The 25,839-nt window shown below is 41.6% G+C and overlaps 1 protein-coding gene across 3 annotated transcripts in view; it reads right to left on the reverse strand.

Moving 5' to 3' along the window:
* Positions 1 to 20,250, reverse strand: part of Ae2 (Anion exchanger 2) — a 434,313-nt gene extending 414,063 nt beyond the window's left edge. For all 3 annotated transcript variants that reach the window (XM_070102192.1, XM_070102191.1, XM_070102193.1), the window contains exon 1: positions 19,837 to 20,250. The gene's annotated coding sequence lies outside the window, so the exon portion shown is untranslated. The remainder of the gene's footprint in view (positions 1 to 19,836) is intronic.
* Positions 20,251 to 25,839: the final 5,589 nt, after the last annotated feature.

The following is a 25,839-nucleotide window of genomic DNA, read 5'->3' on the forward strand; positions in this document are numbered from 1 at the left end:
CAAGTGCAACTAATGTGACATTTTATTGCGGCAACGTTTCGCTCTCCAGGAGCTTTGTCAAGCCGTTACGTAACGGCTTGAAGCTCCTGCAGAGCGAAACGTTTCCACAATAAAATGTCACATTAGCTGCACTTGTGTCCTTTTACTTTACATTCCCCAATGTGCTATATGACCTTTACGGGTTTAGCGCTTAACATAATGGATGTGTACTGATCTAGCTGTTTACTGGGGTCGATTTATAGCCCTATAGGTAACTTATATTGGCTTCCGAGCGTCAATGTCCCCGCTACCCGCTCCTAGACCAGGCCTGGTTGCTCGCCTGGCCGACTAGGCTGTTAGCGTGCGCCGCCTGCACTCCAACGTATGCACCACAACCTGGCTGATCAGGAACTAATCACTATATGGAAGAGACTTGGCAGAGTCTCTTCCATATATCTTAAAGACAGCAAGAGATCTGTCGTTAATTCCCCTTTTACAAGGTGGGATGATGTTGAAGAATCGGCATTCTTTTACGAAACAGTCTTCCAAGTAGGGTACTCGAGGCTAGGATCCTGGGTAGCTTTAAAAGGAGATTGGACAAATGTATGAGTGGGAGGGGCTGGGTGTGATTGGTGTCGTGGGTACGGAAGTAAATTCCTGGGTAGCTTTGGGTAGAGGTGGTTTTGATAAGGACGTGCCTTGTACAGGCCAGCAGGCCTTCTGCAGTGTTCCTCCATCCTTATGTTCTTAATACAGTTATTTAGTTTTCTCGGTGGTATAAACCTTGGTAATAAATACCGACAAGTTGGTTTAGAAAGACACGTAAGCAAACACTATGACATATTTATTAGAAAACGTTTCGGTCCTGGGACCTTGATCACTTCTAACATACAGAGGTAGAAAGGCATTATATATATAGGCGGAGAGTGAGGTGTGACGCACGTGACCTGAGGAATGTCATAAGAACATAAGAACGAAGGAACACTGCAGAAGGCCTACTGGCCCATGCGAGGCAGGTCCAAGTCTCCTACCGGCTTAAGCCAATGCACCCAACCTAGTCAGGTCAGGTCACATTGACTTAAGGGAGGAACACGGCAACCGTCCTGGTAGCACAAGCTAATCAGGTCCAACTCACACCCACCCACACCCACTCATGTATTTATCCAACCTATTTTTAAAGCTACACAACGTTCTGGCCTCTATAATTGTACTTGGGAGTTTGTTCCACTCATCCACAACTCTATTACCAAACCAGTACTTTCCTATATCTTTCCTGAATCTGAATTTTTCCAACTTAAAACCATTGCTGCGAGTCCTGTCTAGGCTAGATATTTTCAGCACACTATTTACATCCCCTTTATTTATTCCTGTCTTCCATTTACACACCTCAATCATATCCCCCCTAATTCTACGTCTTTCTAGAGAGTGCAGATTCAGGGCCCTTAGTCTATCCTCATAGGGAAGGTTTCTGATACATGGGATCAACTTTGTCATCCTCCTTTGTACATTTTCCAGAGCATTTATATCCATTCTGTAATACGGTGACCAAAACTGTGCAGCATAATCTAAATGAGGCCTAACCAAGGATGTATAGAGTTGAAAGTTAAGACACATGTGCAACATCTGGATATCTTTATTGTAGACGTTTCGCCATCCAGTGGCTTTATCAATACAAATTCTAGGACATAATAGGAAGACAGTAGAACTATATACAAAAGATGAGGTAATCAGTTCCTCGACCTTGGAGTTAGTGTTCACAGCATCGTGGTGGAGGAGAATCTGGAGCAAAGACAAGAAGACTGGCGGTTATATAGGCGTCAGTGGATAGGGACGGGCAGCAGACGAGGGCAAAGTCACTGGTAGGCGGGATTCCCCAGTGGAAGTAGGTCCTTCCCAAAGAGATGGGTTAGTTGCAGCAGCCGTGAAGAAGGTCTTGTAGATGTCCTCTGAACCAAGATTCCATGATGTTGCAGTGTCTGACAAGTTGTGCAAGAAAGGTATAAAATACCGACAATATGAAAGTTAAGACACATGTGCAACATCTGGATATCTTTATTGTAGACGTTTCGCCATCCAGTGGCTTTATCAATACAAATTCTAGGACATAATAGGAAGACAGTAGAACTATATACAAAAGATGAGGTAATCAGTCCCTCGGCCTTGGAGTTAGTGTTCACAGCATCGTGGTGGAGGAGAATCTGGAGCAAAGACAAGAAGACTGGCGGTTATATAGGCGTCAGTGGATAGGGACGGGCAGCAGACGAGGGCAAAGTCACTGGTAGGCGGGATTCCCCAGTGGAAGTAGGTCCTTCCCAAAGAGATGGGTTAGTTGCAGCAGCCGTGAAGAAGGTCTTGTAGATGTCCTCTGAACCAAGATTCCATGATGTTGCAGTGTCTGACAAGTTGTGCAAGAAAGGTATAAAATACCGACAATATGAAAGTTAAAACACATGTGCAACATCTGGATATCTTTATTGTAGACGTTTCGCCATCCAGTGGCTTTATCAACTGACGCCTATATAACCGCCAGTCTTCTTGTCTTTGCTCCAGATTCTCCTCCACCACGATGCTGTGAACACTAACTCCAAGGCCGAGGGACTGATTACCTCATCTTTTGTATATAGTTCTACTGTCTTCCTATTATGTCCTAGAATTTGTATTGATAAAGCCACTGGATGGCGAAACGTCTACAATAAAGATATCCAGATGTTGCACATGTGTCTTAACTTTCATATTGTCGGTATTTTATACCTTTCTTGCACAACTTGTCAGACACTGCAACATCATGGAATCTTGGTTCAGAGGACATCTACAAGACCTTCTTCACGGCTGCTGCAACTAACCCATCTCTTTGGGAAGGACCTACTTCCACTGGGGAATCCCGCCTACCAGTGACACTGCCCTCGTCTGCTGCCCGTCCCTATCCACTGACGCCTATATAACCGCCAGTCTTCTTGTCTTTGCTCCAGATTCTCCTCCACCACGATGCTGTGAACACTAACTCCAAGGCCGAGGGACTGATTACCTCATCTTTTGTATATAGTTCTACTGTCTTCCTATTATGTCCTAGAATTTGTATTGATAAAGCCACTGGATGGCGAAACGTCTACAATAAAGATATCCAGATGTTGCACATGTATCTTAACTTTCATATTGTCGGTATTTTATACCTTTCTTGCACATGTATAGAGTTGAAGAACAACCTGAGGACTCCTATTATTTATGCTTCTTGATATAAAGCCAAGGATTCTATTAGCTTTATTGCGGACACTTATGCACTGTTGTCTTGGTTTCAGATTACTGCTAACCAGTACTCCTAAATCTTTTTCGCAATCCGTAATATTAAGATCTACATTATTTAGTTTATATGTGGCATGGTTGGAAATATAAACACATATGCAGTATACTGCATATGTGTTTATATTTCCATTGTGTCGGTATTTTATACCATTTATATCCATGTGGCATGGTTATTGTCCTGTCCAACATTTAGAACTTTGCATTTGTCTATATTAAACCGCATCTGCCACTTCTCCGACCACTGCATCAGTCTACTCAAATCTTCCTGGAGTGCTCTAATGTCCTCGTCAGAATGAATTCGACGGCCTATTTTGGTGTCATCGGCAAACTTGCTGATGTCGCTCTTTATGCCCTCATCTATGTCGTTTATGTAGATTGTGAACAGCAGGGGTCCCAACACTGACCCCTGTGGAACACCGCTCGTGACGCTTCCCCCACTCTGATTTCTCCCCATTTATGCAAACTCTCTGCTGCCTATTTGTCAACCATGCCTCTATCCAGGAAAAAATTTCTCCTATTCCATGTGCCTTAATTTTCCTCAATAGTCTCTGATGTGGGACCCTGTCAAAAGCCTTACTGAAGTCCATATACACAATATCATATTCATTACCATGATCTACCTCAAATACCTTAGTGAAAAAAGTTAACAAATTCGTAAGGCAGGAACGCCCCTTTGTAAAACCATGCTGAGATTCGTTGATTAATTTATGCTTTTCAAGGTGGCTATGAACTGCCTCGGCAATTATTGATTCCATAAATTTTCCCACTATGGAGGTTAGGCTTATTGGTCTATAGTTCGAAGCTAAGGACCTGTCACCTGCTTTGAAAATAGGTATCACATTTGCCATTTTCCACTTATCTGGCACCATGCCAGTTTGTAGTGATATGTTGAAAAGATTAGCCAAAGGTTTGCTAAGCTCCTCTTTACATTCCTTTAGAACCCTTGCATACAGTTCATCAGGGCCTGGGGATTTGTTAGGTTTTAATTTATCTATTTGCCTAAGGACCATGTCACTTGTGACCCTAATCGTGCACAGTTTATTATCGTCCTGTTCCACATAATTTATCATTTCTGGAATATCGCTGGTATCCTCCTGTGTAAAAACTGAGAGGAAGTATGTGTTAAAACTTCTACACATTTCCTTATCACTGTCAGTGAGCTGACCCGAGGAACTTTTGAGTGGGCCTATCTTGTCCCTGATCTTACTTCTGTATACCTGTTAGTCTTCGAATCTCTTGCAACTTTAACCTCATAATCTCTTTTTGCTTTTCTAATTCCTTTTTTTATTTCTCTCTTTAACTGAATATATCGATTTCTTAATTGCCCATCTCCTCTTTTGATTTGCCTATATATGCCTCTCTTTTGACCAATTAGATATTTTAATCTATTGTTCATCCATTTAGGATCATTTTTGTTTGATCTGATTTCCCTATTTGGAACATAATTTGACTGAGCAGCTAGAACTATGCCCTGGAAAGCGTAATATGGAGGAACACTGTAGAAGGCCTACTGGCCCATGCGAGGCAGGTCCTTATCAAAACAACCTCTGCCTATGATTAGGACGGGTAGACGATGAAATCATGTGACTCCTGTGTTGTTGGGTTGGTGCTGCTTAAGTATTATGTATGCCAATGTTTTTGGAATTTTTTCAGTGTTGCGTTCTATAGTGTCGGTGACGGTGATTAGTGAGGCTTCTAGGCACCGTCGGCGTCTGAGGTCTGGTTCGGTGAGAACGAGTTGTGCCTCATTCCAGTTCATCAAATGTCCCGTGGAGTCTCTGTGGAGGACACAGGCGTACCTTACATCGTCTCTGTTAGAGGCATTTCGATGCTCATTCAAGCGGACTGCAAGATCTCTGCCTGTCTCGCCTACATATTTCTTGGGACAGAACCCACAGGGGATAGTGTAGACGCCTGCTGTAGAAGTTAGAGGTGTGGGGCTGCGTTTCGTAGTGAGGTCTTTGATAGATGATGTGTTTATGGTGGAAACGTTGATGTTACTCATAGCAAGTGCCCGGCGAGTATTCGTGGCAACATCACTACATGGGAGTACTATGAACTGTTTAGGGGGCTGTTCCATGGGCGGTTTGTTGAGGATAGCTTGTGCCTTGAGTCTGCAATCTCGGATGAAGAAAGATGGGAACTGAAGACGTGTAAAGGCTTGTGTTATGTAAGTGCATTCTTCTTCTAGAAAACAAGGGCTGGAGATGCGAAGAGCTCTAAAGAAGAGTCCTCATTGGCTTCTTCTTGAGAGCTCTTCGCATCTCCAGCCCTTGTACTCGACTGAACTGAAGACGTGTAAAGGCTTGTGTTACGTAAGTGCATTCTTCTAGAAAACAAGGGCTGGAGATGCGAAGAGCTCTCAAGAAGCTTCTTGAGAGCTCTTCGCATCTCCAGCCCTTGTTTTCTAGAAGAAGAATGCACTTACATAACACAAGCCTCTACACGTCTTCAGTTCCCATCTTTCTTCATCCGAGATTGCAGACTTAAGGCACAAGCTATTCTCAACAAACCGCCCATGGAACAGCCCCCTAAACAGTTCATAGTACTCCCATGTGGTGATGTTGCCACGAATACTCGCCGGGCACTTGCTATGAGTAACATCAACGTTTCCACCATAAACACATCATCTATCAAAGACCTCACTACGAAACGCAGCCCCACACCTCTAACTTCTACAGCAGGCGTCTGCACTATCCCCTGTGGGTTCTGTCCCAAGAAATATGTAGGCGAGACAGGCAGAGATCTTGCAGTCCGCTTGAATGAGCATCGAAATGCCTCTAACAGAGACGATGTAAGGTACGCCTGTGTCCTCCACAGAGACTCCACGGGACATTTGATGAACTGGAATGAGGCACAACTCGTTCTCACCGAACCAGACCTCAGACGCCGACGGTGCCTAGAAGCCTTACTAATCGCCGTCACCGACACTATAGAACGCAACACTGAAAAAATTCCAAAAACATTGGCATACATGATACTTAAGCAGCACCAACCCAACAACACAGGAGTCACATGATTTCATCGTCTACCCGTCCTAATCATAGGCAGAGGTTGTTTTGATAAGGACCTGCCTCGCATGGGCCAGTAGGCCTTCTACAGTGTGAACATTAAAATGGTATAAAATACCGACAGGTTGTTAGGTAAGACACATATGCAACAGTTAGGTATCTTTATTATGAAACGTTTCGCCTACACAGTAGGCTTCTTCAGTCGAGTACAGAAAAGTTGATAGAAGCAGAAGATACTTGAAGACGATGTAATCAGTCCATCACCCTTAAAGTTTTGAGGTGGTCAGTCCCTCAGTCTGGAGAAGAGCATTGTTCCATAGTATGAAACAATATTGTTTTATACTATGGAACAATGCTCTTCTCCAGACTGAGGGACTGACCACCTCAAAACTTTAAGGGTGATGGACTGATTACATCGTCTTCAAGTATCTTCTGCTTCTATCAACTTTTCTGTACTCGACTGAAGAAGCCTACTGTGTAGGCGAAACGTTTCATAATAAAGATACCTAACTGTTGCATATGTGTCTTACCTAACAACTTCTACAGTGTTCCTCCATTCCTATGTTCTTATGACATTCCTCAGGTCACGTGCGTCACACCTCACTCTCCGCCTATATATATAATGCCTTTCTACCTCTGTATGTTAGAAGTGATCAAGGTCCCAGGACCGAAACGTTTTCTAATAAATATGTCATAGTGTTTGCTTACGTGTCTTTCTAAACCAGTTTTCTCGGTATATCTACCGCTCCCCTGCCTGTCACTGGAGACATGGTAAGTAAGACACATAGGCAACAGTTAGGCATCTTTCTTCCGAAATGTTTCGCCTAAACAATAGGCTTTTTCAGTCGAGTACAACAAGTAGGCAGGAGCAGTAGAGTTGTGAAGACTATGTAATTAGTCCATCACCCTTGAAGACGTAGATTTGAGGTTGTCAGCCTGGAGAAGAGTTCTGTTCCATAAACTATGGAACATCACTCAAACATATATACGAGAACAAAGACAACAAAGCGCTTCTCAACGTGAAATAAAACACTATGGAAAAATAATCAGAAAGAAAAAATGAATATCTCGTTCCCCGTCTGAGCACCTCATCACTCCAACAGTGTGATAGCTACCCATGTTGTAATTTATATATCACCCTTTTACCTTACAGAAAGATAACCAGATGACTGTCTCAGTGTAAGCCTGAGATATTAGCCTCAGTATACAATAATCACTCGCTGTATCCAATTTCCACTGTACAGATAACAATGAGGTTTAGAATATTATTTAAAGAAGGAAATTCAATTATCTTTCCCAATAAAAAGCAGAGGCGCCACGAGAACGCTAAAAGATATAACACTAAGTGTCAGGAGCCCAAGACTGTTCAACTGCCTCCCAGCATACATAAGGGGGTTTACCAATAGACCCCTGACTGTCTTCAAGGAGCTGGACAGGCACCTAAAGTCAGTACCTGACCAGCCGGGCTATGGTTCGTAAGTTGGTTTGTGTGAGGCCAACAGTAACAGCCTGGTTGATCAGACCCTGATCCACCGCGAGGCCTGGCCATGGACCGGGTCGAGGGGGCGCTGACCCCCGTCTAGGTACACTCCAGGTATTGTTAGGTAAGACACATATGCAACAGTTAGACAACTTTATTCCGAAACGTTTCGCCTACACAGTAGGCTTCTTCAGTCGAATACAGAAAGTACGCAGGAACAGTGGAGATGTGAAGACGATGTAATCAGTCCATCACCCTTGAAGTCGTAGAATTTGAGGTTGTCAGTCCCTCAGCCTGGAGCAGTTCAGTTCCATAGTCAGGAACTATCTGAAGATCAAGCGACAGTGCGGAGACTTAAATACTGTCGGAAGGAGAGGTGCAGAGTAGTAGTAGTAGTGAAAATGTAGCCAGTGAGAGGTCATGTCCCTCTCAGATCCAACCCTTTTTCACTTGAAAAGCTTGTCCAAGGTGTTTTCTGTAACAAGATGCCATGTGTTGCAGTGTCTGACAGGATGTTCACTCCAGGTATTGTGTGTGTTATTCTTTCAGTTAACTTGACGCTACTTTTCCTTTATGTTCATCTATAACGCAGGAATTTTCCTCTCCATATTTAAACCACCTGATTTTTCAGGTCGTGAACAGTCTATCCAAACCCGATATATAGACATATTGCACACGGTATTTCAGGAAAAAAAAAAGAGGTACAGAAAATGAGTCAGTAGGCCCTCTACTGTGCTCTTCTTATGCTCATCTTTTGTAGTCTTATCAAGCTCCAAAAGCCTATCAAGTTACAAAGCTTCAAAGAGAAACGTAATCACACAAAGCTTGTTGTACACCTTCATCCTGTCTACCCAAAGTAAACCACGTCACAATCCTTCCCTGCAGAATTTTTTTCTTTGATATAAATGCACTGTAAGTATACACAAACAACCCGTACATAGAAGCCCAGGACGTGTCGGTCCGACCTGAACCATTTACGAGTCACACTAACAAAGGTGAGGAAGCCAGTATATAGAGGAGAGGGCAGGGACGGGTAAGATTATTATTATGATGATGGGGGAACGCTAAACCCGTAGGATTATACAGTGCCTGGAGGGGGGGGATGGAAGGTATTCAGGCTCAATTCAGGGAACCGGAGCACAGATTCAATTCCCTAGCTCAAGAGCCCCTCACCAGCGTCAAGGAACCTCCCTTGAGAGGAGGGACGGGAAAGAGGAAGAAAGAAGTAGGGAAGTGGCAGAGATAATGCTGGTAGTGGAAATAGTAGTAGTAGTAAGTAGGGAAGTAATGGTAAGACAGAAAGGAGAGTTTAAGCGAGGCAATAGTAGTAGTAGTAGTAGTAGTAGTAGTAGTAGTAGTAGTAGTAGTAGTAGTAGTAGCAGTAGCAGTAGTAGCAGTAGTAGCAGTAGTAGTAGAATCAGGAGGTGATAGCCCACAAGGGTGGGACCAAAAACTTGTCTTGAGGTAACTAACAACTGTCTTATATCTAATAACATTGACTATCACTGCTGCACGTTCTAAAGTGTGATCTTAAAAAAGATAATTAAACTGAATTGAGAATTAAATTACCTTTGTGAGGGAGAATTTACTTGATAAAAATTCCTTTCATCACCTTTAAGCCTAAGTAAGAATCCAACTGTGATACCCTGTCTTATTCCCTTGATTATGTATCTTATCAGTCTCTTGTCTTGCCACAATTACCTGAATGTGATAAGTAAAGGTTTGAGGAATGTCAGAACCTTCCACGGTAAGTCATCCTCACACCACAGGTGATCTGCGTGTTAATTCTGACGCTGTCTGAGTTCACTACCTCTGCTCTGCCAGCCAAGGGGAGTAAAATATAGCTTCCAGAAGTATTCCTCTTTTTTATCATTAATCTATCGTGGTTAAATGTACATTTTCTACAGGTTTAAGTCACCTAGCCAAGCCTATCTGGAAATGGAAACAATATATGTATGTTAGGTAAATGGACACTGGTGCAACTAATGTGACATTTTATTGTAGCAACGTTTCGCTAAGAGCTTCGTCAAGCCATAACGGCTTGACCAAATTCCTGTAGAGCAAAACTTTGTCACAGTAATATGTTACATAGGTCGCACAAGTGTCCATTTACCTAACATTTTATATTATTTATATTATTACCAAAATATATATGCAGCGAACATTCAGAAATTAACACAGAGAATCACGTAGGAAAACCTTGCTAGAGGTTAGGTTCCCTAACAGCAGCGACAGTTTTTTTCTTTAAAGGCCATAAGAAGGGTGACAAGAATAGAGAGGGAAGGGTCGGGGGAAGTAAGTGGTTAAGCATAAATATATAACGTTGTTCACAGTACTGGTGAGGGCGTGATCAATATCGAAGGGTGAATCCAACCACAAAAACGTTAGTCACAGCTGCCTACGCTGATCTCGGCATGTGCTCGTATGTATGTACTCACTTAATTGTGGTTGCAGTGGTCGAGACTCAGCTCCTGGCCCCGCCTCTTCACCGACCGCTACTAGGTCCTCTATCTCCCTGCTCCATGAGCTTTATCATACCTCGTCTTAAAACTATGTACAGTTCCTGCCTCCACTACATTGCTTGCCAGACTATTCCACTTCCTAACTACTCTATGACTGAAGAAATACTTCCTAACATCCCTTTGACTCATCTGAGTCTTCAGCTTCCAATTGTATGTATGTATGTACATGTATATGATTGAAGAGGTCCTGCCTCTTTACCACAATCGCCGGCCTCATGGGACCTATCATACCTACTCTTGAAACCATATACTGAGTTTGCCTCTACCACTTGTTCATCTAGTTCATGGCATTAATAAATACCCTGAGACTGGAAAAGTATGTCCTAACATCTCTGTGGCTCATATACATCATTACTTTTAATTTATGACCTCTCGACCCTATGGCTCTCCTTTCAAAGTCTGTCCCCATGTGTTCTGTCAAAGCTTCTGATTATCTTGTATGTCGCAATATGTCTCTCCTAATCCCTCTTTCTTCTGAAGTCGTCGGCTTCTGCTCCTTTAGTCTCTTATTTATTACTCAACCCTCTCAGCTTTGGGACTAGTCTTGCTGCAGACCTCTGGACCTTTTCTAGTTTTCGTATATGCTTGATCATGTGAAGGCTCCATGCTAGTGCTGCGTACTCAATGATAGACCTAACATATGTTGTGTAGAAAGTCCTAAGAATCTTTACTAAAGAGGTTTCTAAAGGGAATTCCGACATTACCTATCCTCGCATCAACTACAGATGGTATTTATGTACACCTCTGGTGATATACTGAGTATGATGCTTAGTGCATGATTTCTCTCCTAGAGCGATGTCTGTAGTTTCTCGTCTCTCAGGCTCTATTCAGTCTTTGATCACCTCTCTCCATCTCTAATTTTCATGACCCTGTACTTGGTAAGGTTAAAGTCTAGTGACCACCTATTTGACCATTCTTGACGTTTATCCAGGTCTATTTGTAGCCTGTCTCTCTCCTCTTCAGTGTATTCTCTCATTAGTTTTAAGACACCAGCAAATAACGAGACATTTATGCATTTACGTATATTAAGAATAATAAAGGTCAAAGAACTGACCATTGAGCAGCCCCACTTGATACACTTTCCCATCCTGAAGCATCTGCCCTCACCATCACCCTCTGTCTTCTGTTTTTTAGGTATTCTTTCTCTAATCTACTGTAGGACTTTACTTAGTATCCCTGCGTGCTCTAATCTGTGAATTAATTTCTGGTGGCGCAGTGTCAAATCTTTCCTACAGTCCAAAATTAAGTCGCCAGTTCATCCTTGTTTTTCTTGCTTAATTTCCGGTATTCTGTCGTAAAACTCGAGTAAATTGGGCAAGATTTACCTTCCTTAAATCCGTGATGGATTTAGGGGAAAAATGCCTACCTATCTAAATGTTTAACCACTCTTTCCCTGATTATTTTTTCAAATATTTGAAACAGTACACGTCAGAGATACTAACCTATAATTCAGTACCTTTTGCCTATCTCCCTGCTTGTATAATGTGGATTACCTTTGCGGTTTTCCAGTTTCCCGGTACGTTTCCTGTCTCCAGGGACATGCTAATCATTGTTATAGGTTCACACAGTTCTTCCGCTCTTTCGTTCAGTATCCATGGTGATATGCCGTCCGGCTCCATGGTCTTTGATATAACCCTTTTAGTAGATGCATTACTTCCTCCTTTGATTAACCCTTTGATGATTAACCCTTTGATCCTGTATTCCGGCACCATCCTTCTTTCCTCAATGAATACGTCTTTACATCTGCTCAATTTCTGACAAACTTCTCTGTGACATTCTCTGAGTTCCCTTCCCTCCCTCTTCAACCTTATTACTTGATCGTTTACAGTCATCATCTTCATGTGACTGTGTAGTAGTTTAAGCTTTGATTTGGTATATACTGATATGTTATTCTCAAATTCATATTCGGCTTTTCTTATTCTTGAATATTCATTACTCGCTATTTTGCTTTCCTCCATCTTATCTGCCGTCATCAGTGTTGTACATGTTCTTTTGCACCTTCCTTAGGCCTCTCCGCAGCTCTGATTAAACCAAGGACACGCTCGCTCACTCTCGCTCTCGACTTGTTAGTTACAAACGTTCATTTTGACTCCAGGCACTTTCTGGCCAGACTTTCCATCATCTCATATGTTATCTGTCCAGTCAATTCCATGTCCCACTGGACTCCAGAAAAGCTTTCATCTCGGCATAGTCTCCTATAATCTGGTTTACTATCTGCACCCTCTCCTCTTATCTTTGCTCCCACCTCTCCCAAGTATTCAAAGCTAAACACCTGGATTTTCACTAAAGCTGGATACCAGGTCTAGTTGAGCTGTTAGGTGAAACGACACAGATGCAACTAATGTGACATTTTATTATGGCAACGTTTCGGTCTCTAGGAGCAAAGCGTTGCCACAATAAAATATGACATTAGTTGCATGTGTGTCAATTTACCTAACATTTTGTCGGTAATTCTACCATTATCGCTGCTTGAGCTGGTTCATCCCCTACCCTCATTCTTCTGGCTTCTTTCACCCACATATTGGAAATGAACCTAGATGATGTTTCGGTCCATCCTGAACCATTATCAAGAATGAACTGAAACGTGGTCTAATTTCATCTCCAACAATTTTAAGTTATTGTAAATATACATTATTATTATTATTATTATTATTATTATTATTATTATTAATAGGGGGAACCGGTAAATTCATATGGGATACATGAGGAAAATGAGAGGTAATTAGATCTAATCCAAGAAAGTTAAATGGTATATAAAACTCCTTAGAACGATAGTTCTTCACCGGCATCAAGACAGCCTCCTTTCTTTAAACGAAGCGAAAATTTAAATATATTAACCTCAAAAGGCAACAACCTGGTTGAACAAGTATTTAACAGAGAAGCCTAGCCCCAGGCCGGGCTGCGAAGGGTAAGATTATTTTGTTATATCATACATGTGGTCCCGTAGCTGGATCGCAAGCGCACTCAGCTCACACACTGAGGTCCGGGCTTCAATTCCCCGGTACGGCAGGAAACATTACCTGGAGGTTATTCCGGGGATCAACGCCCCCGCGGCCCGGTCCATGACCAGGCCTCCCAATGGATCAGGGCCCGATCAACCAGGCTGTTACTGCTGGTCGAACGCAGTCCAACGTACGAGCCACAGCCCGGCTGATCCGGCACTGACTTTAGGTATCTGTCCAGCTCTCTCTTGAAGGCAGCCAGGGGTTTATTGGCAATTCCCCCTAATGCTTGATGGGAGGCTGTTGAACAGTCTTGGGGCCCGGACACTTATGGTGTTTTCCCTTAGTGTACTAATGGCGCCCCTACTTTTTATTGAGGGCATTTTGTATCGCCTGCCCAGTCTTTTACTTTCGTAGGGAGTGATTTCTGTGTGCAGATTTGGGAGACATTAGGACGTGTTTCCTCAAGGCATCTGCTGTCCCTGTTCACCCATCAGTAAAATGAGTACCTGAGTGTTAATTGACTGGTGTGGGTCGCATCCTGGGAAAAAATTGCCAATTTGCCGGAAATGTTCTGCATAACAAGGGGCTGTCTATAGTGTCATTAATGTCAGCTAGGCCTGTATACCTTGTACTTGTAGAAATAATTATATTATTATTACAAAGTGACATGTGTAAATTACCTAGGATAACCCAGAAAGGTCAGACAAAGTGACTTATTTCCACTGGGGGTCCTTGTAATATTTTTGGAAAAATTCAGATTCAGGAAGGATATAGAAAAGCACTGGTTTGGTTATGGAGTTGTGGATGAGTGGAACAAACTCCCAAGTACAGTTATAGAGGCTAGAACGTTGTGTAGTTTTAAAAATAGGTTAGATAAATACATGAGTGGGTGTGGGTGGATGTGAGTTGGACCTGATTAGTTTGTACTACTAGGCCAGTAGGCCTGCTGCAGTGTTCTTTCTTATGTTCTATTTAATGCTTAATAATTAAAAGAGCTAAGTAACTCAAATGTGTGAAAATCAGTTACTACAACTTAGATAGATAACAAACACTGTGTCTGGAAAAAGGTCACAGGAAAATAAGTCACAATCTGGGTTAGGAAAACGGTCACAGTGTTCGCATCGCTATTGGGCCGTGCGGACGTGCTGCGCAGTAGCTCCTGATTGAGTTGGCTTTTGCGCAGTGTTGACGTGTACTTAGCTCTGTGAAGACCTGTTTGCGCGCTCTCTACGAATTGAAGCAAGATGCCCTCCATCGAGCAACTTTACCAACAGCTTAAAGAAGAATTGAGGATGGCGAAGGTGGAGATTCGGCGACTGACCGAGGAAAACAAGAAGATTCGTAGTAGTCCTCCTGTTTTGAGTCCTCAGGTCAAGAAGGGAAACTGGTCAGTGGCTGGACAGCAGGGAACGAAGTTGACGATCAAGAGGACGAATGGAAAGGTAGAAACGATGAAGAAGAAAGAGACTGCCGTGGAAACTGTTGTGGAAACATCTAATACATTCTCAGTGCTACCCGACGAATGTGAGTCGACTACTGGGAACAACACGACGAACGACACCAAGGAAGGTAAGAATATTGTTGTTGTTGGGGATAGCCAAGTTAGGTATATGGATAGGGCGTTCTGCTTGAAGGACAGGAGTAGGAGACAGAGAGTTTGCTTTCCTGGGGCTGGGATGGAGGATATTGTTAGCCGTCTGGATGACATCATGAGAGGTAATGGGAGCAATCCTATTATCTGTCTCAGTGCTGGAGGCAACGATGTTGGCAGACGTAGGAGTGAAGACCTGATTAGCAGGTATAGGTCAGCAATAGAAATAATTAGGAGTAAGGGTGGGAACCCTGTCATATGTGGTATTTTGCCAAGGAGAGGAGTTGGAAATGAATGGTTGTCCAGGGCAATTGGTGTCAATTGCTGGCTGGACAAATACTGTAAGGAAAATGCGGTAACATTCATTGACAACTGGGACCTCTTCTATGGCAGAAATGACATGTATGCCAGGGATGGGGTTCACTTATCTAGGTCTGGGGTGGTAGCACTGGCAACTGCAGTGGAGGGAGCAGTTAGGACTTTAAACTAGGAATAGTTAGTGGTATGGGTTTTGGCAGGAAAACAGTGAAGTCCCAGTGTAGTAATATTACGAGTTCTAGGGGAACTAGTAATAAGCAGAACGAGGTAGATATTGAAAAGCCAGGGACTTTGGGTGATAAGGACAGTAATAGGTTTAGTAGAAAAACAGAAATGAGCAGGAAGGGTAAAGAGAAAGGAGAGTCTTTCAATGTTTATTATGCTAATTGCCGTAGTGCTAGGAATAAGATGGACGAGTTGAGATTAGTTGCTAGTGCAGGTAACATTGATGTATTTGCCTTAACTGAGACGTGGTTTAATTCAAAAAGTCGGGACATGCCTGCGGAATGTCATATTCAGGGTTTTAAATTGTTCCAAGTAGATAGAAGTATCGGGAAGGGGGGTGGGGTGGCATTGTATGTCCGAGATCGCTTGAACTGTTGCATAAAAACGGGTATTAAGTCTGAAGTAACACATACAGAGTCTGTTTGGATAGAATTTTCAGAGGGGCATGAAAAACTGATTTTAGGAGTGATATACCGTCCCCCAAACTTAGATAGGGACCAAGGGAGACTACTATGGGAGGAAATTGTTAAGGCCACAAGGCACGATAATGTAGTAATTCTAGGAGACTTTAACTTTAGTCATATTGATTGGAATTTCTTGACTGGGAATTTAGAATCATACGACTTCTTAGAAGTAGTTCAGGATTGTTTTTTGAAGCAGTTTGTGACAGAACCTACAAGGGGAAATAACCTGCTTGACTTAGTTATGGCAAACAATGAATCCCTTGTTAATAATTTAGAAATTTCAGAGGAACTGGGTGCTAGCGACCACAAATCAATTACATTTAGCATTGAATGGAAGTACGATAGTAGCGATAACTCAGTAACAGTCCCAGATTTTCGCTTAGCAGATTACGATGGGCTTAGAGAACACTTATCATCTGTTGACTGGGGTAACGAAGTGAGCTATCAATATGACAGTTTTCTGAACACTATACATGCTGCTCAAAGAACGTTTATCCCATATAAAGAAATTAGATCAAATAGAAATGACCCAAAATGGATGAATAATAGGCTCAAATATCTACTAGGGCATAAGAAAGGAATTTATAGGCGTATCAAAAGAGGTGAGGGTCATCTTATGAATCAGTATATTGACATTAAGAGGGACATTAAAAAGGGGATAAGAAAAGCTAAAAGGGACTATGAAATTAAAGTTGCTAGGGATTCTAAAACTAACCCAAAAAGTTTTTTCCAGGTCTATAGAACAAAAGTTAGAGATAAGATAGGTCCCCTTAAAAATAACTATGGGCACCTTACTGACAAAGAGAATGAAATGTGCTCGATTTTTAATAATTATTTTCTCTCAGTTTTTACACAGGAAGACACTAACAATATTCCAGTAATTAATTTTTATAGTGGGCTAGAAGAGGATAAATTATGTAACATCACAGTCACTAGTGAAATGGTTGTGAAGCAGATAGACAGACTGAAGCAAAATAAGTCGCCGGGTCCTGATGAGGTTTTTTCAAGGGTTCTTAAGGAATGCAAAATGGAACTCTGTGAACCATTAACTAATATTTTTAATTTATCTCTTCAAACAGGTGTAGTGTCTGATATGTGGAAGATGGCTAATGTAATTCCTATTTTTAAAACAGGGGACAAGTCGTTACCGTCAAATTACCGCCCAATAAGCCTGACCTCAATTGTAGGCAAATTACTAGAGTCAATTATAGCTGAGATTATAAGAAGCCATCTCGATAAGCATAGCTTGATTAATGATACTCAGCATGGATTCACAAGAGGCCGGTCTTGTCTAACTAATTTATTAACTTTCTTCAGTAAAGCTTTTGAGGCTGTTGACCACGATAAAGAATTTGATATTATTTACTTAGATTTTAGTAAGGCTTTTGATAGAGTTCCGCACCATAGACTGTTAAAGAAAGTGGCAGCTCATGGCATTGGGGGAAAAGTGCTCTCGTGGATCGAGTCATGGCTCACTGACAGGAAGCAGAGAGTGTCCATAAATGGGGTTAAATCCGAGTGGGGATCTGTAACAAGTGGCGTTCCACAGGGATCAGTCTTGGGCCCGTTGTTGTTTATAATATATATCAATGATCTTGATGAGGGAATTACTAGTGATATGAGCAAATTCGCCGATGACACAAAGATAGGTAGGATAATTGATTCAAACGTAGATGTTATGGAACTTCAGGAGGATTTAAACAAACTCTATTCTTGGTCAGAAAAGTGGCAGATGCAGTTCAATGTAGATAAATGCAAGGTTCTGAAGCTCGGGAGTGCCCATAACCCTAGTACTTATAAGTTAAATGATGTAGAACTTAGCCATACAGATTGCGAAAAGGACTTGGGGGTTATGGTGAGCAGCAACCTTAAACCAAGACAGCAATGCCTAAGCGTACGTAATAAGGCAAATAGATTACTGGGATTTATATCAAGAAGTGTAAGCAACAGAAGTCCAGAGGTCATACTGCAGCTTTATACATCATTAGTAAGGCCTCACCTAGATTATGCAGCTCAGTTCTGGTCTCCATATTACAGAATGGACATAAATTCGTTAGAAAACATTCAGCGTAGGATGACTAAATTAATACATAGCATTAGAAATCTTCCTTATGAAGAAAGATTGAAGACTCTTAAGTTACATTCACTTGTTAGACGAAGAATGAGGGGAGACCTGATCGAAGTGTATAAGTGGAAGATAGGTATTAATAAAGGGGATATTAATAAGGTCTTGAGGATGTCTCTCCAAGAGAGAACCCGCAGTAATGGATTTAAATTAGATAAGTTTAGATTTAGAAAGGACATAGGAAAGTATTGGTTTGGAAATAGGGTAGTTGATGAGTGGAACAGTCTACCTAGTTGGGTTATTGAGGCTGGGACTTTGGGTAGTTTCAAATTTAGGTTGGATAAGTACATGAGTGGGAGGGGTTGGATTTGAGTGGGACTTTCACATCAGAGCTTATTTCTTGGGTGGCATTGAAAATTGGGTTGGGCAAATGTTTTGTTAGTGGGATGAATTGTAAAGGACCTGCCTAGTATGGGCCAACAGGCCTCCTGCAGTGTGCCTCCTTTCTTATGTTCATTATGTAACCCAAGTCAGTGTTAGACACGCCACATCACACTCCACCTACAGAGAGTTAGTTATATTTCTTTGCGTAAACTAATAATAATAATAGTAGTAGTAGCAGTAAGTAGTAGTAATAGAAGTAGTAGTAGTAGTAGTAGTAATAGAAGTAGTAGTAGTAGTAGTAGTAATAGAAGTAGTAGTAGTAATAATAATAGAAGTAGTAGTAGTAGTAATAATAGAAGTAGTAGCAGTAAGTAGTAGTAGTAGTAGTAATAGTAATAGAAGTAGTAGCAGTAATAGTAGTAGTATGTAAAGCAAAAAGACACAAGTGCAACTATTGTGATATTTTATTATGGCAACGTTTCACTCTCCAAGAGCTTGATAAAGCTCATGGAGAGCGAAACGTTGCCACAATAAAATGTCACATTAGTTGCACTTGTGTCCTTTTACTTTACATATTGTCGGTAATTCTACCAACATTGATGCAATAGTAAGAGTAGTAGTAATAGAAGTGATGAATGGTTTGAAAAACCGACAAGTTGAAGATTGAGACACTTATGCAGCATATGGGAATCTTTATTCAGGAAACGTTTCGCCACACAGTGGCTTCATCAGTCCGATACAAAGTAGAAAGGCGTAAGGAGAGGAGGAGTTTGAGGTAATCAGTCCCTCAGCCTGGAGTCGATGTGTTCAGTCCATCAATCTTGTAGAATGTACAGCATAGGGCCGTAGACGTGGCTTATATACTGTAGTGAGGTGAGGTGAAGCAGGCGGAGGTGAGGTCAGTAATAGAAGTAGTAACAGTAGTAGTAGTAGTTGGATCGAACCTGAATGCCTCCCACTCCCACGGCGCTGTATGACGCCTACGGGTTTAGCACTTCCCCAATTAAAGTAACAGTAATATTATTAGAATAGCCTTAAAAAATACGGGTGAGAATGGCTGTGCGAGCAGGATCAGCCTACCATAATCATGGGCTGCTAGGCCTCAGCTCTAAACCCGCAAGGGTCATACAGCGCCCGTGGAATGTGTCGTAATACTGTTCAGTCTAAGAAAGAGGAGGGTAGCGTCAGTTCCTGGGATCAAGAGTCGTTCACGAACATGAGAGGCAAACCCTTTAGTGTTCAGTACGAGCATGAGTCAGTAGGACTGGTGCAGTGTTCCTTCTCATGTTCTTATGAGAGATGTGGGACTGATCACCTTAAAATTATTTCTGCTGTCTCGTGTTATATTCGCCTGTATTCGATTGAAGAATAACCAAGACACTACAGTGTGGACACAATGAAGTACTGCACGTGTCCCATTCTTCAGCGTGTCGGTTTTTTAAGCCATTTATATCAACTAAAGAAGCCTATGTAGGCGAAACGTTTCAACAATAAAGTTGGCTAAGTGCTGCACATGTCTTGCTCATCAGCAGGAACGATGGTTACAACTTACCGGTCAGGTGATGAGTGTTGAGGAAGCAAGTGTTGGTAGAGGCCAGTGATGAACACACAACCTACACTCTGCAAGTATGTTTACACTCTTATGTTTTGTTGTCCAACGAGTAGTGGTAGTGTGAGGGACAACAGCTGGAGGCTGAGCCTCACCGCTGTTCCACTAGGCGCCGCCGCTCTACACAATTCAAGAATTTTCTGTCACGACTCACGTGTGAGGTTTTGTTTACTGGCTGATGTAAGCATCAGAGTTCGTGAAACGCCTTTACTTATATTTCAACCACTTACTACATACAATAGCGTAGGCTATAAAAATATCATCAAACGTTTCACAGGACTGAAACAAAAGAAACGATAACTGAGGGGTTGTAGAGCAGGAGCGTATATCTCCTCTTGTCAACAGTATGGAGCGTACTGAAGCAGGAGGATGGCAGACCTGGGTGGTGTTGCTCAGGAAAGCTTGCCTGACAACTCACGTGCGCCACAGGTGGCACCAGCAACATAAACCCACCCCTCTCTTGAAAATGGTATAAAATACCATTTTAATGTTCACAAAAGTTATCATAGCATAACCCGCGTCAGGGGATTTCCCTGAGGAGGGTTTATGTCGCTGATTAAGACATGCCCACTATGGGTCAACAGACCTTCTGTAGTGTTCCTCCTTCCTTATGTATATTTATTGTTGAAATGTTTCGCATACACAGCAGGCTACTTCAGTCAAATACGGAGATAGCAGACGTGGTAGTAAAATTAAGATGTATTCAGTCTAACAACTTTGGAGCAATAGTATTTGAGGTAGTCAGTCCCTCAGACTCAGGGACTGACCCCTACAATAATCTCACTGTATTTGTCAGGGAAATCCCCTGACACGGGTCATGATATGATGACCCGCTGTGTGACTACAGCAGAGAAGCGTAAACATTTCATTGTTACATTGTTTCATTACTTGTTACTCCCTACAAAACACCTCAAAAATACTTATAAGAATAGAAGAATAAAATGTCACAATACCGTGGCCGGACAATTCACAACTAAACCACAATATTAAGTCAGCTAACTTGTTAAATATAATGTTCTTCATGAACAGCGAGCGTAAATTACTATTATCTATATAATGCAATATATATTTAAGATTTCATGGTCTTAGTTAAATCGAACTGTCTTATTGTTCCATTTTAACTTACAATAAACTAAAAAATCTTTGGATGTAACATTCATTTCTTTCACGGGATGGAACAGTAATGGAGAGAAGCCTCGATCGCATCATACAACCCAGGCTTTCCGCCACATCGAAAAAAAACAGCAAAAAACGGCGCGGAATGTGTACAGGGGAAGTAAGCTCTTCCCCAGTTACCTCCAGCCCACCCGGCTGTGCCTTTGGTATGACTTACACCAGGATCAAGAAAGTTTTCCCATTTCTCCTGACGAACAAAATGCCATTATTCACTATTCTACGGGGAGTCACTGGTGTTAATTTTCTCACTTTTATACACAAGAACGAAGGAACACTGCAGAAGGCCTACTGGCCCATGCGAGGCAAGTCCAAGTCTCCTACCGGCTTAAGTCAATGCACCCAACCTAGTCAGGTCAGGTCACATTGACTTAAGGGAGGAACACGGCAACCGACCTGGTAGCACACCCACCCACATCTACTCTTGTATTTATCCAACTTATTTTTAAAGCTACACAACGTTCTGGCCTCTATAACAGTACTTGGGAGTTTGTTCCACTCATCCACAACTCTATTACCAAACCAGTACTTTCCTATATCCTTCCTGAATCTGAATTTTTCCAACTTAAAACCATTGCTGCGAGTCCTGTCTAGGCTAGATATTTTCAGCACACTATTTACATCCCCTTTATTTATTCCTGTCTTCCATTTAAACACCTCAATCATATCCCCCCTAATTCTACGTCTTTCTAGAGAGTGCAGATTCAGGGCCCTTAGTCTATCCTCATAGGGAAGGTTTCTGATACATGGGATCAACTTTGTCATCCTCCTTTGTACATTTTCTAGAGCATTTATATCCATTCTGTAATACGGTGACCAAAACTGTGCAGCATAATCTAAATGAGGCCTAACCAAGGATGTATAGAGTTGAAGAACAACCTGAGGACTCCTATTATTTATGCTTCTTGATATGAAGCTTTATTGCGAACACTTATGCACTGTTGTCTTGGTTTCAGATTACTGCTAACCAGAACTCCTAAATCTTTTTCGCAATCCATAATATTAAGATTTACATTATTTAGTTTATATGTGGCATGGTTATTGTCCTGTCCAACATTTAGAACTTTGCATTTGTCTATATTAAACTGCATCTGCCACTTCTCCGACCACTGCATCAGTCTATTCAAATCTTCCTGGAGTGCTCGAATGTCCTCGTCAGAATGAATTCGACGGCCTATTTTGGTGTCATCGGCAAACTTGCTGATGTCGCTCTTTATGCCCTCATCTATATCGTTTATGTAGATTGTGAACAGCAGGGGGCCCAACACTGACCCCTGTGGAACACCGCTCGTGACGCTTCCCCACTCTGATTTCTCCCCATTTATGCAAACTCTCTGCTGCCTATTTGTCAACCATGCCTCTATCCAGGAAAAAATTTCTCCTCCTATTCCATGTGCCTTAATTTTCCTCAATAGTCTCTGATGTGGGACCCTGTCGAAAGCCTTACTGAAGTCCATATACACAATATCATATTCATTACCATGATCTACCTCCTCAAATACCTTAGTGAAAAAAGTTAATAAATTCGTAAGGCAGGAACGCCCCTTTGTAAAACCATGCTGAGATTCGTTGATTAATTTATGCTTTTCAAGGTGGCTACGAACTGCCTCAGCAATTATTGATTCCATAAATTTTCCCACTATGGAGGTTAGGCTTATTGGTCTATAGTTAAAAGCTAAGGACCTGTCACCTGCTTTGAAAATAGGTATCACATTTGCCATTTTCCACTTATCTGGCACCATGCCAGTTTGTAGTGATATGTTGAAAAGATTAGCCAAAGGTTTGCTAAGCTCCTCTTTACATTCCTTTAGAACCCTTGCATACAGTTCATCAGGGCCTGGGGATTTGTTAGGCTTTAATTTATCTATTTGCCTAAGGACCATGTCACTTGTGACCCTAATCGTGCACAGTTTATTATCGTCCTGTTCTACATAATTTATCATTTCTGGAATATCGCTGCTATCCTCCTGTGTAAAAACTGAGAGGAAGTATGTGTTAAAAATTCTACACATTTCCTTATCACTGTCAGTGAGCTGACCCGAGGAACTTTTGAGTAGGCCTATTTTGTCCCTGATCTTACTTCTGTATACCTGAAAGAATCCTTTTGGGTTAGTCTTCGATTCTCTTGCAACTTTAACCTCATAATCTCTTTTTGCTTTTCTAATTCCCTTTTTTTATTTCTCTCTTTAACTGAATATAACGATTTCTTAAATGCCCCTCTCCTCTTTTGATTTGCCTATATATGCCTCTCTTTTGACCAATCAGATATTTTGATCTATTGTTCATCCATTTAGGATCATTTTTATTTGATCTGATTTCCCTATTTGGAACATAATTTGACTGAGCAGCTAGAACTATGCCCTGGAAAGCGTCATATTGGCAACCATCACCACCTACCTGACCCTTAGTAAGGTCATTCCAGTTCAGCCCACCTAAGTAATTTTTCATTCCTATGAAATCAGCCAAGCGAAAGTCAGGGACGGAGACTTGATTGCCATTATTAGGGGAATTCCATGATATATTAAAACTGAGTGATTTGTGATCACTTTCTCCAAGCTCATCATTAATCTCAAGATTATTAATTAGTGTTTCCCTACTGGCAAAGAACCAAGTCAAGGAGGTTATTTCCCCTAGTTGGCTCTGTCACAAACTGTTTTAAAAAACAATCCTGGATCGTATCAAGCAAGTCACCTGACTCTAAATTTCCTGTCAAATTGCTCCAGTCAATCTGTCTATAGTTGAAATCTCCCATTAGCACAACATTTTCGTATGTAGATGCCTTACGAATTTCGTCCCATAGAAGTTTACTGCACTCCCTATCAAGATTTGGGGTCCTGTAAATCACACCCAAAATTAGTTTTTCTCGGCCCTCGAGAAGCTGTAACCAAACAGATTCAGTGGCTGACGCTTCTAATTTTATATCTTGTCTAACACAACAATTTAAATTGTCTCTGACATACATCGCTACTCCACCACCCTTCCTGTTGACCCTGTCAGTGTGGAATAATTTATAGCCTTGTATGTGACATTCAGAGGGCATCTCTCTATCTTTATGGCAAGAGAAAATTTGTTACTATTGTATTACATAAAAGTCCACCCCATTTACACATGGGTAATGTGTTAAATAATAACCCATATAAAGACAAACTCAGGAGATTAACTGATCTGTATATTTCGACTCTTTTTCTGGGATCATCTTCAGAGCTGTTAAGTAAAACGACACAAGTGCAACTAATGCGATATTTTATTGTGGCAACGTTTCGCTCTCCAGGAGCGAAGTCATAACGGCTTGACAAAGCTCGTGGAGAGTGAAACGTTGCCACAATACAATGTCGCATTAGCTGCACTTGCGTCCTTTTACTTAGCATATTGTCGGTAATTCTACCAGCATTAATCTCTTCAGATCTGCTGAAGAGGATCCCAGAAGGGGGCCGAAATATACACATCAATTAATCGCCTGAGTTTGTCTACATGTGCAGCGCTGTATAGCCCTTGTGGTTTAGCGCTTCTTTTTTATTATAATAATAATAATCTGTCTACGTGTGGGTTATTATTGAACACTGACAAGTGTTCAATAGACTTTAGTTATTCATAGAGTAGTGTGTATATTATAAAGTGAATATTAAGACACATTTGCAACATCTGGGTATCTTAATTGCAGACGTTTCGCCAAACAGTGGCTTTATCTATACACATTCAAGGACATGAATGGAAGACAGTAGAACTATATAGAATATAGAACTGTATAGTTCTACTGTCTTCCATTCATATCTTTCAATTTGTATTGTAAAAGCCAATGGATGGCGAAACGTCTACAATAAAGGTACCTAGATGTTGCACATGTGTCTTAATTTTCATCTTGTCGGTATTGTATACCTTTCACGTACATATTATGAAGTGCAGATACAGTCAATGTACCGTCTTGAAAGTACTGGACATATTCTAAGTACATTTTAGGACAATAATTCTTATTTTAGTAAATTTATTGCGAAGACACCGGCTACCTTTATCTACATACTATTTTACAAGATTAGCGCAAGGCCTAACTGTGCTTACACAATACATCCATCAGGCAAGATGGTGCTCATCTCATGCCCCACCACACAGGCTGATTTTTTTCTACAACAAAAACAGTAATGAGATGTGGTAAGACTGTGGATAAATGGTTCAGAAAACCGACAAGTTGATAAATTAGACACATGGGGAACACTTGGGTATATTTAGTGTGGAAACGTTTCGTCAAACAGTGGCTTCATCAGTCCAGTACAAAGAATGGTGAAGATCAGGTGTTTGAGGGACTGATTACCTCAAACACCTACTGATCTTCACCTGTCTGTTCTGTGTTAGGCAACGTTTCCACAATAAAGATACCCAAGTGTTGTTCATGTATCTAATTTATCAACATGTGACAATATGAGCTGACGATAGGAATATCGTTCATTGGGTTGAGAAGCTACAGCAGTTTTACACAACTCAAGGTAGAAGAGTCTATGGTTACTTCTTTCTAACCTTCTGCTCACACTAATAGTTGGCCTGATAGTAATACTTTCAGTCTCCAAGTTTATATGTTATTAAGGTTCAAACTGTGACCGAGGTGGGGATCAAATGCCAACACGTTGGGAGCATGGTCCTGGCCAGGCTGTGAAGTAGGTCCAGAGACTGAGGTGAGCAACAGGTGGGTTTATGGACCGGGTGAACCTGCGTAGTAGGTCCACTATATGAGGTGAGCAACAGGTGAATGTTACACTCTTGCCTCCATCACAACATATCTAT

The sequence above is a fragment of the Cherax quadricarinatus genome, chromosome 80 (assembly GCF_038502225.1).
Source record: "Cherax quadricarinatus isolate ZL_2023a chromosome 80, ASM3850222v1, whole genome shotgun sequence".
Classification (NCBI taxonomy): domain Eukaryota; kingdom Metazoa; phylum Arthropoda; class Malacostraca; order Decapoda; family Parastacidae; genus Cherax; species Cherax quadricarinatus.